The following is a 15288-nucleotide window of genomic DNA, read 5'->3' on the forward strand; positions in this document are numbered from 1 at the left end:
GGTTCAAAACCTCCTCAATTTCGGTCAATAAATGTTCCTACCGTGCGCAACAATGATTTTCACAGATTATGAGGAGGATGCACAGACATCGTTATTAATTGTTATTACCTCGGACATGAGACGTTTGGGAATGATATTCCTCAGACCATCGACTGTCTGCTCAGCCAAGGTTAAAGGCCTGGAATCCGGCAAAATTGGGAACCATGCAATTCCCAGGAGACTGAGAGGTTACTAACAGAGCGGGAGGTGGAGAGTCGGGAACAGAACTACAGGGACAGTCCGCTCTGATCACTGACCCTTCACCGTCAGTATATCCAGTGCCAGGTTGTTACAATCCACATGTACAACCCCTACGTGCCAGCAACTGATGTCCTGACGTTCCTGGGAAGATATGTGCAGGTCGAGGGTCAAAGCATCGACGTGGTTGACCCTTTCGGGATCTGGACCAGCAAACGACAGGTCAAGGTAACCCTGAGGGTGGACGCCAGCGGGAATATCCTCCACCCACCCTCCAGCTTTGCTATCGGAGGGAGCAGAGGATACCTTACTTATGCAGGGCAGCCGAAAGTGTGCCGAACCTGTGGGAGGTCAGGCCACATGGCGGCGGACTGCAAGGTCACGATCTGTCGCAATTGCAAGAAGGAGGGCCACCCGACCAAAGAGTGCAAGGAGGAAAAGAACTGCAATCTGTGCGGGGAGGCGGGCCACGTGTACAGGGCCTGCCCAAGACGAGGGGCCGCCACCTACGCGCAGATGGCCGGAGGCGGGCCACACAAAGACGGCAAGGCACCGCAAACCGGCAAGGGAATGGTGTCAGGGGGCACGCAACAGGAAGGACAGGCCGGAGCAGAGCAGATGACAGTTACCGGAGAGGTACAGCTGCAGAGCGAAGCTCCGACAGGACAGGAGGAGGAGGCGGAGAAGGGAAAGAAGGAGACAAAGGAATGGACCGTGGTGAAAAACAGGAAGAGGAAAACCCACCCGGTCACCAAGACCTCCCAGAAAAAGGGGAAAAGGCAGCTGCAGGTGGAAGACACGGACAGCTCTTCGGAGAGTGAGGACGGAAGAAAGGAGGGTCGTCACCAAAAGAAGAGGCAGAGCGCTGCGAGGAGAAAGGAGAGCAGCAACTGCCAACCAAGGGACGAGCCTCCTGAGGAAATGGGAAACCACCACCCCCCACCAGGTTAAAGCCAGGAGGGCCCCGCCGCCACACAGCTCCAGGTCACTGGGAGCAGCGACCCTCTGACAGCCCTGCTGTCAGATATAGAAACAGACAGCGTGGACCCTGGTCTCGGCCCGATGACACCGAAGCGGGCAAATGGGCCGAGTGAGGAACTGGACAGCTACCTCAGCCCAGCGAGGGTCCAGCAGTTTGCGTACTGCACGGGGATGCAGACAGCTACCCCAGAGGGGCAGGACCAGCGACAATCGGACATGGGTAACCTTACAACCTGTTAACAAAATGGGGTTTAAAATTGCAACTATCAATGTGCACAGCATAAAATCTGCTGCGCGATGTGTTTCAACACTGGCCTTCCTGGCCAACGTGAAAGCTGATGTCCTGTTTCTGCAGGAGTGTGGGAAACCGCACCTCAGCAGTTACAGGAGATGGTCGAGCTTGTGGGCCCATGGGCCGTCAGTGTGGTCGGGGGGCAACGATAACCGCTCCTCGGGCCTGGGTATTCTGTTACGGGGAGGCAACTTCACCATCTCCGAGGTGAAGGAGGTGGTGGGCGGGCGCCTCCTCGTTGCTGATGTTACATACAGAAACGCTCCCGTGAGACTAATCAACGTGTACGCCCCAGCGGGTAAGAGTGAACGGTTGGCCGTCCTGCAACAGCTTCCACTGTTGCTGGCTACGGCCAGGCCGGTCATTCTGGCCGGAGACTTCAACTATAGCATCGATGCAGACGGACGATCCGGCGGGGGGGACAGTAAACTGGACGCCACATCCAGAGCCCTGATGGACACGGTCAAAGACGCCAAGCTGCACGACGTCTTCAGCACCCCTGCAGACGGAGCGCAGCGTAGATATACATGGTCACAGGCAGACGGGTCTATCCGCTCAAGGATAGATTACCTGTTTGTGTCCCGAACGTTCTCGGTCAGATCCACCGACGTCAAGCCGGTGTTCTTCTCTGACCACTGCCTCCTGCTGGCCGACTGTCACCTATAGGACGAGCAGCGGGCTGGGAAGGGAACGTGGAAACTGAACACCAAGCTGTTGACCCCGGGAAACATTGAGGAGCTAAAGAGGGATTACGCAGGTTGGAGAACCGTGAAGCTCCTCTTTGAGTCCCCAGCGGACTGGTGGGAAACAGTAAAAGGGAACATCAAGAGGTTCTTCATCCTCAAAGGTGTTCAGGAGGCGAGAGAGAGACGGGGAAAACTGTCCCAGCTCCAGGAAAGTATGCAGAACCTGCTCCTGCTGCAGACGTTGGGGGTCGATGTCACGGAGGACCTCAAGGAGGTGAAGGGCCAGCAAGCCTCGCTCTTTGCCTCGGAGGCCTCCAAGATAATCTTCCGGTCCAGGGTCCGCTCGGTGGAGCAGGACGAGACGTGCTCACGTTTCTTCTTCCAGAAGGTGCACAAAGAGAGCTCCATGCTCAGCAGCCTGAAGGAAGAAGATTGCTCGGTAACGTCATCTCAGGCTGACATCATGAGGATCAGCAAATCTTTCTATGTCAGTCTGTATGACTCGAAGCCAACGGACAGCGTGGCCTCCCAGTCATTCCTGTCCTCTATCACGGAGGTCCTAGACGACGGAACATGAGAGAGGCTGGACCAGCCGCTATCTCTGGATGAGCTGACCAAGTCCCTCGAGTCCTTCGAAAAGAATAAAACTCCCGGAAGCGACGGCTTACCGGTCGAGCTCTATTCCGCTCTTTGGGACTTGATTGGCCGGGACCTGCTGGAGGTGTATGTCAGTATGCTTCGGGCAGGTACCATGAATGAATCCATGAGGAAAGGCATCATCACCCTCATCTACAAGCAGAAGGAGGAGAGGGAAGAAATTAGAAATTGGAGACCGATCTCACTGTTAAACACAGACTACAAAATCTTGTCAAAGGTCATCGCCAACCGGGTCAGGTCTGCTCTGGGATCGGTGATTCACCCTGACCAAACCTGTGCTGTACCGGGCAGGAAGATCGCTGAGAGTCTCGCACTCATCAGAGATACGATTGCCTACGTACAGGACAGGGGGGTGGACACCTGCCTCATCAGCCTGGACCAGGAGAAAGCCTTTGACAGGATATCGCATACATATATGAGGGATGTCCTCTCCAAAATGGGCTTCGGGGAGGGAATCGCTAATTGGATCAGACTGCTCTACACCAACATTGTCAGTGCAGTCTCAATCAATGGGTGGGAATCAGATAGCTTCCCAGTCAGATCTGGAGTCAGGCAGGGCTGCCCTCTCTCTCCTGCCTTGTTTGTGTGTTGCAAAGAGCCATTTGCCGAGTCCATCAGGAAGGATGCGAGCCTGAAAGGGGTGACTATTCCTGGCAGCGGGGGTCTGCAGGTTATGGCCTCCCTGTACATGGATGACGTCGCCGTTTTCTGCTCGGATCCGCTGTCCGTGCACAGACTCATGTGCATCTGTGACCATTTCGAACGGGCCTCGGGTGCCAAGGTAAACCGAGGCAAGAGCGAAGCCATGCTCTTCGGGAACTGGGCCGACCAATCCTCTATCCCCTTCACCGTCAGGACTGACCACCTGAAGGTGCTGGGTATTTGGTTCGGGGGGGCTGGGGCGTGCGCCAAGACCTGGTAGGAGCGGATCAGGAAGGTGAGACAGAAACTGGGCAGATGGGAGCAACGGTCGCTCTCCATCGCGAGTAAGAACCTGGTCATCAGGTGTGAGGTACTCTCCGTATTGTTATACGTGGCACAGGTCTGGCCTATCCCCAGAACCTGTGCCGCCGCAGTCACCCAGGCCATCTTCCACTTCGTGTGGAGATCAAAGATGGACCGGGTCCGAAGAGATGTAATGTACAAAGACCGGTGCAATGGGGGAAAAAACACACCCAATGCAACCCTCACCCTGATGGCCACCTTTGTGTGTGGCTGCATCAAGCTGTGCGTGGATCCCCGGTACGCAAACACCAAGTGTCACTACGTACTGAGGTTCTACCTGTCCCCGGTGTTGCGAAGGATGGGCCTGGCCTCGCTGCCGCGGAACGCTCTGAGTAGTTGGACCGTTCCGTATCACCTGTCCTTCGTGGAGAAGTTTATCAAGAAAAACACCTTTGACCACAAGTCCATCAGGAAGTGGTCAGCACGTAGTGTCCTTGAGACCCTTCGGGAAAAGGAGAGGGCAGATCCTGTCGAGCGGTTCCCTGAGCAGACTGTCAAAGCCATTTGGCAGAATGCCTCATCGCCAGAACTTTCCAACAAGCACCAAGACATGGCTTGGCTGGTGGTGAGAAGGGCTCTGCCTGTGAGATCATTTATGCACGCCCGGACTCTCAGCCGCACCGCACGCTGCCCTCGAAGCGGCTGCGGGGGGGACGAGACTGTCACACGCCTCCTTCTGGAATGTGCCTATGCAGAGGAAGTCTGGATAGGAATGCAGTGGTGTTTGTCGAGGTTCGTCCCCAGCAGCGCCGTGACGCGGGACTCCGTGCTCTACGGCCTGTTCCCCGGGACGCACACCGAGACGAACATCAACTGTGCCTGGAGGATCATCAACTCGGTGAAGGACGCTCTCTGGGTGGTCCGAAACCAACTGATCTTCCAGCTGAAGGAGTTGACCCCGACTGAGTGTTGCAGACTGGCACATTCCATGGTCCAGGACCACGTGTTGAGGGACGCGCTGAAGCTTGGGGCAGCTGCCGCCAAGGCGCGGTGGGGAAAGACCACCGACTAACATCTGCCTGCCTCATGAAGAACAGGGGGCCCACGCAGTCATTTGGGCTCCGCTGGCGTCTGAGCTCAATATAATTGCACCAACCTGTGAATATGAATGATTACCCTGTTTCGATACGTAAAGAAATGGAATGTTTACAGAATGATGACATGTCCAATTGTATAGATTAAATATATATGAATAAAGTATATTTTTGAAAAAAAAATCCAGTGCCAGGAATGACTGCCATTGGTCAGAATGACAAAATGTTATTATGGAAAATAAAGAGCATGAAAGTAAGGGAAGGTTTAAAGCATGAACCCCACTGGCGATCTGTTGCAAGGGCTCTGTAGAATGCACGATGAGATAAGAATAGTGGAATTCTCTCACACCAATTAGCAAAGAAAGGTTGACGCTGAAAGGTCTCGTTGGTGAGATTAGATTACAGTTAGTAAAGTTAGGCTTCCTGTTAAGAATCATTATGACTCGATTGGGAACATAAATATTTGGGACATGACATTAAGTATCTAATTAATATTTAATAGAGTCAGCCTGATTGAGATTATTGACAATAAATAACTAATTATGGCATTGGGAAAATATGAAGTAGGGTCTGGAATGAAAGACCAATTTTGCGAAAGCTGAAATTAAATATCTAACCGTCACATGAGAATAAAGTTAAGTAGAATGAACAATTAAAGAGATGATGGGAACTAACATCACTGGTTTATTGTGTAGCGAGTGTGAGGTGCTTTGATTAATATATTTAGACATGCTGATAAGCAAACAAAGCATGGGAAAAATTTATAAAAACCCATGGACAATGAAGTTCGAGAGCATTCGAGATTCTGCTTTCTCGGTGTCACGGTTTTTCGTTTGCAAATAACAGACCGACTTCTTGAAGAACTCTCTACGTCTCCTGGTGATTCTCTCTACTTTTTCCACGACAAATCTCAGCTGGTCTGGTAGCATCCATGCAGAGAGAATCGTGGACAATATTTAACAACTTCATCAGAACTCAATAATCTCCCTCAGGTCCTGCCAAACCAGATAGTTTTGTCAGCAGTTTCTGATTTTGTTTCAGATTCCCAGAGGCCACAGTTCATTACATTAACCTTTAAACCATTGCAAAAAGTTCTTTGTGGTTCTTCACACGGGAACTTTCTGTTTGAGGAACATTTCCTGCCCCAATTAGAAACACGAAACACTGCAGCAGAGAAAACAGATGCTTTAACAACAACGATCGCTGTCGCCTTTGGAGGTCTTGAACCACCAGCCTTTCATTTAACGGTCTAATACGCTGAAACTTCCAACCTAAAACCATTCCCGAACATGTAAAGCAGGTTGTGACGGACTTCAGTCTGTCCTTCCCAGACCGAGATGTGTCCGCTTATCAGTTTTATTTTTCCAAAATAAAGTCTGGAACATTCATTATGGAGGCATGGGAACAGTCTTATCCCATCCACGACAGACACACCCATGTCACTGAGCACTAACTCTCCTCGAACTGGGACCATCTCCTTTCAAGCCTCCTTAACCCTTGTGTGGTCCCGAGTTTTTTCATTGTCCCGGATTCAAGATGAGGTTGGATTTGACATGTAGAGGAACGAGAATTATTTCAATATCTTAGATCAGTTCATGTCCCGAGAACATCAAAGTTAATGGTCTGTCCTCGTAAAGAAGGGGAAGCTGTCTTGACTGTCTCTGCTCAACCGGGCAGTTCACCCTTCTTCATTCTCCATGGATTTCACTTCTCACAGAGTTTCTGAAGATTCACAAAGTTCGAGACTGGGTTATATGGTTTGCCTCTTTAACATTTTTTCCATCTGCCAATTGAAACTATTTTCCAAAATCTCTTTAACACTCCTCTGCCTTGCAGCATGTCCAGGGTCGAGATTTCCTGGCATTTGGAGAGATTCCCGAGGTTTTCTTTGCACCCAAGACAATTAACTGAAGATGGTAGAAACAATGACTGCAGATGCTGGAAACTAGATCACAGCAGTTCAGGCAGCTTCCAAGGAATTTCGAAATCGACGTTTCGGGCAACAGCCTTTCATCAGGAATAAAGGCAGTGAGCCTGAAGTGTGGAGAGATAAGCTCGAGGAGGGTGGGTGTGGGGAGAAAGTAGCATAGAGTACAATGAGTGAGTGGAGGAGGGGATGAAGGTGATAGGTCAGGGGGGAGAGGGGGGAGTGGATAGGTGGAAAAGGAAATAGGCAGGTAGGACAAGTCCGGACAAGTCCTGGGGACAGTGCTGAGCTGGAAGTTTAGAACTAGGGTGAGATGAGGGAAGGGGAAATGAGGAAACTGTTGAAGTCCACATTGATGCCCTGGGGTTGTAGTGTTCCAAGGCGGAAGATGAGGCGTTTTTCCTCCAGGCGTCTGGTGGTGAGGGAGCGGCGGTGAAGGAGGCCCAGGACCTCCATGTCCTCGGCAGAGTCGGAGGGGGAGTTGAAATGTTGGGCCACGGAGCGGTGTGTTTGATTGGTGCGGGTGTCCCAGAGATGTTCCTTTAAGCGCTCTGCAAGGAGGCGCCCAGTATCCCCAATGTAGAGGAGACCACATCGGGAGCAACGGATACAATAAATGATATTAGTGGATGTGCAAGTAAAACTTTGATGGATGTGAAAGGCTCATTTAGGGCCTTGGATAGAGGTGAGGGAGGAGGTGTGGGCGCAGATTTTACAGTTCCTGTGGTGGCAGAGGAAAGTGCCAGGATGGGAGGGTGGGTTGTAGGGGGATGTGGACCTGACCAGGTAGTCACGGAGGGAACAGTCTTTGCGGAAGGTGGAAAGGTGTGGGGAGGGAAATATATCCCTGGTGGAGGGGTCTGTTTGGAGGTGGCGGAAATGTCGGCGGATGATTTGGTTTATGCGAAGGTTGGTAGAGTGGAAGGTGAGCACCAGGGGCATTCTGTCCTTGTTATGGTTGGAGGAGTGGGGTCTGAGGGCGGAGGTGCGGGATGTGGACGAGATGCGTTGGAGGGCATCTTTAAACACGTGGGAAGGGAAATTGCGGTCTCTAAAGAAGGAGGCCATCTGGTGTGTTCTGTGGTGGAACTGGCCCTCCTGGGAGCAGATCCGCCGGAGGCGGAGGAATTGGGAATACAGGATGGCATTTTTGCAAGAGGTAGGGTGGGAAGAGGTGTAATCCAGGTAGCTGTGGGAGTCGGTGGGTTTGTAAAAAATGTCAGTGGCAAGTCGGTCGTCATTAATGGAGATGGAGAGGTCCTGTTCTGCAGCTGTTTATCTTGATGGGGGAGGGAGCGGTGGGGCTTGGCACATTGACGAGCAGGAGGATGTATTGTCACTGAACAGGGTCATTGTCCAGAGGACTGTGATTGAAGGAAGTTAATGAAATGCAGCACTTGTGTACAGTAAATTCGCAGAATACTGCAGAAAACCGACCGATCTAGCGGTAACTGTGGAAAGAGAAACAGAGATGACATTTTGAGAGTGATATACTTGTGATCAAGCACTCGACTTTCTAGCGCACTACACTGCCAGCGAAATTACAGCCAATGAAGAATTTTTGAAGAAGATTCAGGTCTATTGTTCATTCAAAAGTCAAAAAAGACAATGCTGCAAACACTCAGAGCTGGCACTGGACAGAGCAGACCGACCTTGAGGGTTTTTTCTGCTCTGATATACATCTGGGATAATGTGGCACCAGAAGGCCACCTCACAGCGGAAGGGGCCAATTACGTAAGACTTAGGTGTCGGGGATATTTTCTCTTTCAGAGGGTAGCAAATCTGTGAAGGTGTTTTCAACAGAGGGTTGTCAAGGCTGCATACATGCAAGGCTGAGAAAGACAGGCATTTGGTCACAGAGATGAGGCCGAAAGGGGATTTGAGGATGAACCAAATCAGCCGTGATCTCATTGAAACTTGTCGCTGAATTGATGGGTTAAATTGCTTCCATCTGCTCAAATGTCTTTGTTGTCATTTCGAAAATGTGAACCACCATTGCAAATTAAGAAAAGCAGAAAGTTTAGAAGAGATGATTACAGTCAAACTGAATCAACATCATTTTTGAAAGGAAAATCACACGATGACAATCTGACAGATTTCTTTGGTAGCATGACCTGCAGACTTGGTGAAGGACGATGCTCAGTAAAGTTCATTTGAATTTTAGCAAGCGATCAATAAGGGGCTATATAAAAGTCCGTTGCACAAGAAAGGATTTCTCGGTGTTGGATAATAAAGCAGCATTGTCCGTCCTTTGTCTATTTAACAGAAATCACCGAATCGAGATTAATGAGCAGTTTTCAACTTGGAAAGATATATTTAGTGAAATCCAAATTGTTCAGTCATCGGATTTAATGTTTTATCTGACTGAATGACTTGGAGGAAGTGGCAGAGTGAAATGCTGCCGATACACAATAGGTGGGTGAACATATTGGGATAAGGATGTGGAATTTTGCAAACAGGTATCGATAGAATGAGTGAGTGGAGAAGTCTTGGCAGATGCAGTTTCATGTAGGGGCATTTCTATCTGTTAATAGGTTCACAGCTCTCCATTCAATTTGCAATGTTGCAACCCCACACAAGAGCGCATTCGCTCGCTGTTGCAGATTTTGTTGACACATTGTTACCACTGTTTTTGATCATGTGTTGGTTTCTGAGTGAAAATTGTTTCCACTGTACCGGAGGTACCAGAGACACGTTTATCAGTTCAGCCGAGTATACGATAAACAACGTCCCTTTCAAAACGTGAGGTTCCATTCCAACCATGTACCAACCAAAATATACAGAGTCGTGGAATGCGAATGGCCACATGCTCGGGGGATTGAGAGTGACGGCTCCATGTCAAATAGTGCTGAAACAAAAGTAACTGATTTAGAATGCTCTGAATGAAACCGAATGGAACTCTCCCGAAACTTTTCCCAGTTCACTCGGAAAATGATGGTGTTGCGTGCACGTGGTTTGACGTAATGAACAGTTTATTATCAGTAACAGGGGTGGGGTGGGGCAGGATAGTGAGGTTTTCGTGTGGCTGAGATGTGATCTGGTCGAACGGGGAATTCAAACGCCCACAGAACAGAGAGCTGGTTGATCCAGGAACTCCCTCGTGTCTTCTGTTTCAGTACCAACAAAAGAAATTGCGGGAAAATCTCAGCAGGTCTGATAGAATCTTGGAAAGGAAAATAGAGTTAAGACTTCAAGACCAGTGACACTTCTTTCTCCATGTCCATCTCCCTCTGCCTTACGCACCCTTCCTTTTTATTGAATATCTCCTGACTTCCAACTTTATACTCAGATCCTCTTTTATTACTTCGTCTCCAAACATTTTCCCAGTCTCTAAACTTACACCAGACGTGTTCCATCTCTCACCTCACCCAGTTATGACCGGAGGACTTCGAACTGAAAAAATAACTCTCTTTCTATTTCCTTAGATTCCGGATGGCCAGGGACCAGAAGGCATCGGTGGACAGTTAGAGCTCACAGCCCATCTCGTCTGCCCGACCATTCGACCATGGCTGAGATCTTTCCCAAACCAATTCTCCAGCCTTCTTTCTGTGACACTAAGCTCCCCTGAATTCCGGATCCAGTCTATTTCCCAGAATGGGTCTGAATCCGCCCCAACCTTCTCCACATCTGCTGGCAGCTGATTCACCGCGTCTGTGTGTGATCGAACACAGTTTCAGTCCCACACAGCAAACCCGGTCTGTTCGGAGCAAAGCAATACCCGCTGCGGGACAGATATATGGGTCTCTGGCCCCAATTGTTTTTCTGCGAGGGAGTAGTTAGCTCCTTCACCACTCACGGCAAGGACTGGTGCTTCAAAATGTGGGGAGAAAGAAAATAGTTACAAAAGTTTGGACAGGTTAGGTCAAGGTTTATTGTCAGCATCAGTGGAGTCCCTTCTTCAGAGTCTGAGTTTGAATCGCACAGACCTGGATCCAATTCTCATTCAGGAAATAAAGATTTATTTCTCTTCTTTTGGTTTATCTGAATGAAAACTATTTCCTGCTTCCACACAGAGCACAGACGCGGATCTGCCAGAATCAATCCAGTGATTGATCGCATCCAACTAGAAGGATCATTGCGGCAGATACACGAGACACCTGTCACCGCAAATCGCCTCTAAGAATCTCGCCTTTCTCAGCTGAAACTATCTCACTGTTCCTTCAAAGTCGTTTGTTTTAAGTCTCGGAACTCCCTCCCGAGCGACATCATGGATGCATCTCTGTGCTGAGTACTTCCACGATTCTGTAAAGTAACTTAATATCGCAAGCTCTGGAGTAATTATGGATGGGCAGTGAAGCTGATCCCAAAGAGTGACGTTCATACTCCAGAAATTCGTTTCAAACGGCTGCAATTTCGAAATGGAAAACCGAAAGTATTCGGGAACAAGTGAGAAGTTTCGAAGGGGGAGTAGGATCAACTGAAAGTCAATGATGACTGGGAGACGTGAGGCAAGAATTGAGTTAGATGCTTTTGGTGCAAGGCTCAATGTCAGTGCTAATGGGTTAGCCCTTAGTACCCACTGTTAACACCGACTCACACACCACTCCTGGTAAATTCACCACAATTACCCTGATCTTTTGGTATGAGATTCCCTCTGTGCATATTCACGCGTTTTATCGGCCCCGAGAGGATGAACGCATCCTCTTTATCCTGTCAGATTACAGAGGTGAAGGAGAAACTGAGGTCTGCAGATGCTGGAGGTCAGAGCTGAAAATGTGTTGCTGGAAAAGCGCAGCAGGTTAGGCAGTATCCAGGGAGTAGGAGAATCGACGTTTCGGGCATAAGCCTTTCCTGAAGAAGGGCTTATGCCCGAAACGTCGATTCTCCTGTTCCCTGGATGCTGCCTGACCTGCTGCGCTTTTCCAGCTACACATTTTCAGCTACAGAGGTGAAGGCAATAGTTTGAAAGCAAAGCAAGAAGAGATTGCCCCTTTCGGTGCATTTTCATGAAGGAAGACCAGCTGTGACCTGTTCTTTCCTGCATAAGCGCAGGTTGATATATATTCTCATCGAGCAGCTTTATTACTGCAAGGAAGTCCGAGTTACTGTGATCAAATAGTTAATTAGATGCATATATGGATTTGAAGAACACCATATGTGGCTTTGTCAGTTAAAGCATCTGGTAATAACCAGGCGAGTATGGTGTTAAATGCTCTGAAATGTTCCGTACATTGAAAGTCCATTACATAAACTTTTTGTATAAGCCGTATTGTTGATCCAATATCGCGACAGTGAGGGCTCAGAATGCTTCTTGTGTTTGAGCTCAGCCCGTTGTTATTTGGTGATACCAAGCCTTGCCGCCTGCTGTGGACCCATTAGTCAATGTTCTATCCTGCTGATCCAACGCCGAGATTCTGTACTCTGCTCAACAATGATCTCTCCATCTCTTCTACTTTTAGTCTCTCGCTGTCACAGCAAGTCTTTTTTTAAATAATGAAGTGAGGCAGGAGACACTGCAGACTTGCCAGGAAATGTTGTGGTAATAACGCATCCATTGCGAGATGACAGCTCTCATTGTCTGCTGTCACCATTCATTAATTTTAGGCAAACTGCAATGCCGTCATTGAAATCCTATAATTGGAGAGAAACTGCTTTTCTTCTGGTCGGTAAGGAATTCTAATTACAATTGTAAATGATCGTATTTTGAGTGAAGAAATGTCACCTGACCTCAGACCTAAGTGACAGAGATATTACCTGGAGGCTGTGAGCCCAGTTCTACACACTCTGGCCGGGGCGGGTTGGGGGTGGGGCGGGTTGGGGGGGGGAGGCGGAGAAAGCCACGAAACAGGTATACTCTCAAACTGTCACCGAATTTCAGACTTTTCCAAGAATAGGAATAGAAATTGAGGGATATTGACAGACAGAGAGTGGGAGAATGTAGAAGAGAGTGAGATAGTACAGAGAGACAACGGGAGACAAATAGATAAGCATACGAAGGTAGACACTGAAAACAGAAGCTCTCCACTCAACGTTGTTGCTCATGGACAGAAAGGAGAAGATAAAGGTAATGAATAAGGCCAGACTTTCACCAACTCAGGAGAACAACAACAGCAATACAGCCGATATGACAGTTTTCATTTTACAGATGATGTTTGTCAGCTAATGAGAGATTCTGATATGTATGCTGATTCGTGAATTGAAACTGGCAATTACCCAGGAATTAAAACAATAAAATGCACAAGTAACCTGATTCTGTCGATATGAAACATTAAATCTCTTTGTCTCCACGGGTGCTGTCAGGCCGGCTGAATTTGTCAATTCCTGTTCTGGATTCAGATTTCCGCGATTTGCACTTATTTGTTTTACGCTAGTCTGAATCGTGTTTGTGACAAAACTCCATCAATTTCCAGCACCATACAACATTCCCTGCTTTGGGAAGGCTGTCAACAAGATTCCCGTCAGAGGAAATCTCCCATTGCCACAGCAGTCAGAGCACTGAATTCTTACCACTAGACTTCCAGGGAAATTGAAATATGGCGCTGCATGTTTCCTTAATGAATCCCCTCTTATTTTTTCATTTGTGATCATTTTAGCTGCACATCAATTTCGTTCTTTCTTCCATTCCTTGCAGCGTGGAAAAGGCCTTTCCGCCTATCTGCAGTGCGGGAGACCGGATATTCATCTACTCTAGTCCCATTTTCCAGCATGAGGCAATTAACCTTGCATGTTCTGATGTTTCCAGGGTAAATTTCAATGAAATACTCCCTGCGCTTTAAATGACAAAATCATAGGACTGAACTTTGACGTGGTCACACTGTATGGTAATCGCCCTGAGGAAATCATCCTCATTTTCATCCACACAGGTGGACAGACAGACAAATCCCCCGAGAGCAGGAGAGATGTCAGGATGAGACCAGTTTAACGTGCTTCACATCCGCCACTTTCTCCGACCATCTCACCGCAGCTTGTCAAAGATTTCGGCAGCACAGAAAATGCATTTCAGCTGAACAAGTTTGCACCAGTCGAACACAAGTCCCTGACTGTTCTAGTCTCATTTTCCAACAGTTGTCTAACAGCTTCAAACGCAGTTGGTGGGAGAAGTGTACACCTCAATGCGTCTCAAATTTCTCTAGAAATTTCTGCTTGCTGCACCCTGACAGGCAGTGGGTTGCAGATTCCCACCATGCCCAATTTTCCCGTTTTTGTTTTTAAGTTGACTCTACCAGTCGAAGTCAGGGAGCAATTTCCCTTCGCAATTATTAGCATTTCTCCATAACCATCAGCAGGATACGAGACTGCATGTTTAAAGCCATATGAATTTCAATTCCATTGACTTAACCACTCATCCAGGACGACAGGACGATACTGTGCAATTCACTTCCCAGCTCTCTTTCCTTGTGGACCTGAGGAAGAGTAAATCATTATTGGGTTTGTTTGAATCCAATCATTTCGCAGCTTCAAAACGTGTAAAATTTCAGTGCGTGGTGAGGCTGGCTGCATCATCCTGATGGATGGAATGGACATTCAGTTAAAATAAAAACAGAATTTGCAAGAGAAACTCAGAAGGTCCATCAGCATTTCTAGAGAGACATTAAGAGGCAATGTCTCAGAACGTCATCAGCGCTGTGTTTTCTCCCACAGGTACTCCCAAATTGGCTCGTTTCTGCAGCAGTTTCCTTTTGGTTTCAGATTCCCACAAGTCACAGTTCTTGACATTAATCTTGACAGCAATGCGGAAATGTCATTGTGGTTAGTCACACGATTGTGTTTCCATTTGGAGAATATCTGTTGACCTCATTAGAAACCGAAACAGTGCAGCAAAGTAAACAGATGCATTAAGGGCAGCAATCGCTGTCGCCCTGCGGGCTCTTGAATCAGCTATCTTTCATTCGGCAGACTAATGCGCTGACATGTGCAATCCAGCACATCGCACAATCCTACAAAGTATGCGGTTACGGAATCTCACCTTCAGTCTGCCCTTCCCAGAATGACAACTGTCCTCTATCAGATGTATTTTTCCAAATTAGAGCCTGCGACGCTCATTATGGAGACCTCGGAACAGTCTGATCCCACTCACTCAGACGTACCCATGTCACACCCTGACAGTCTGGGTTCCAGCCTCTCGGTGTTTGTCTGGCCCGAGCATTTTCAATGTCCTGGAGTCCTCATATACAAGAACGAGAAAACTTTCAATGTCTCAGATCAGTTCGTGTCCCGAGAACATCAGAGTTAATGTCCCGTCCCCTTAAAGAGGGGAAAGCTGTCTTGACTGTTTCTGCTCAGTCCGACAGTTCACCCTTGCACATTGCCCTCCGATTCCACTTCCCAAAAAGTTTCTGAAGATCCACAAAGCTGGAGAATGGTTTCCATGTTTTGCCTCCTTAACATTGTTCCTCTCTCAAATGTCAATATTTCCCCAAAATCTCTTCACTATCCTCTGTCTTTCACCATGTCCGGGGATGAGAATTCACGTTATGAGGAGAGAGTCCAGAGGCTGGTAAATTTCACTTTGGAGCGAAGAAGGTGAAC

The 15288-nt window shown here is 48.3% G+C and overlaps 1 long non-coding RNA gene across 3 annotated transcripts in view; it reads right to left on the reverse strand.

Moving 5' to 3' along the window:
• The window catches only part of LOC148139494 (uncharacterized), a 1679690-nt gene that overhangs the window by 1323491 nt on the left and 340911 nt on the right, over nucleotides 1–15288 (reverse strand). The window lies entirely within an intron of this gene.

The sequence above is a fragment of the Chiloscyllium plagiosum genome, unplaced genomic scaffold (assembly GCF_037043375.1).
Source record: "Chiloscyllium plagiosum isolate Xiang-an unplaced genomic scaffold, Cpla_swu_hap1 HiC_scaffold_38, whole genome shotgun sequence".
Taxonomy (NCBI): Eukaryota; Metazoa; Chordata; class Chondrichthyes; order Orectolobiformes; family Hemiscylliidae; genus Chiloscyllium; species Chiloscyllium plagiosum.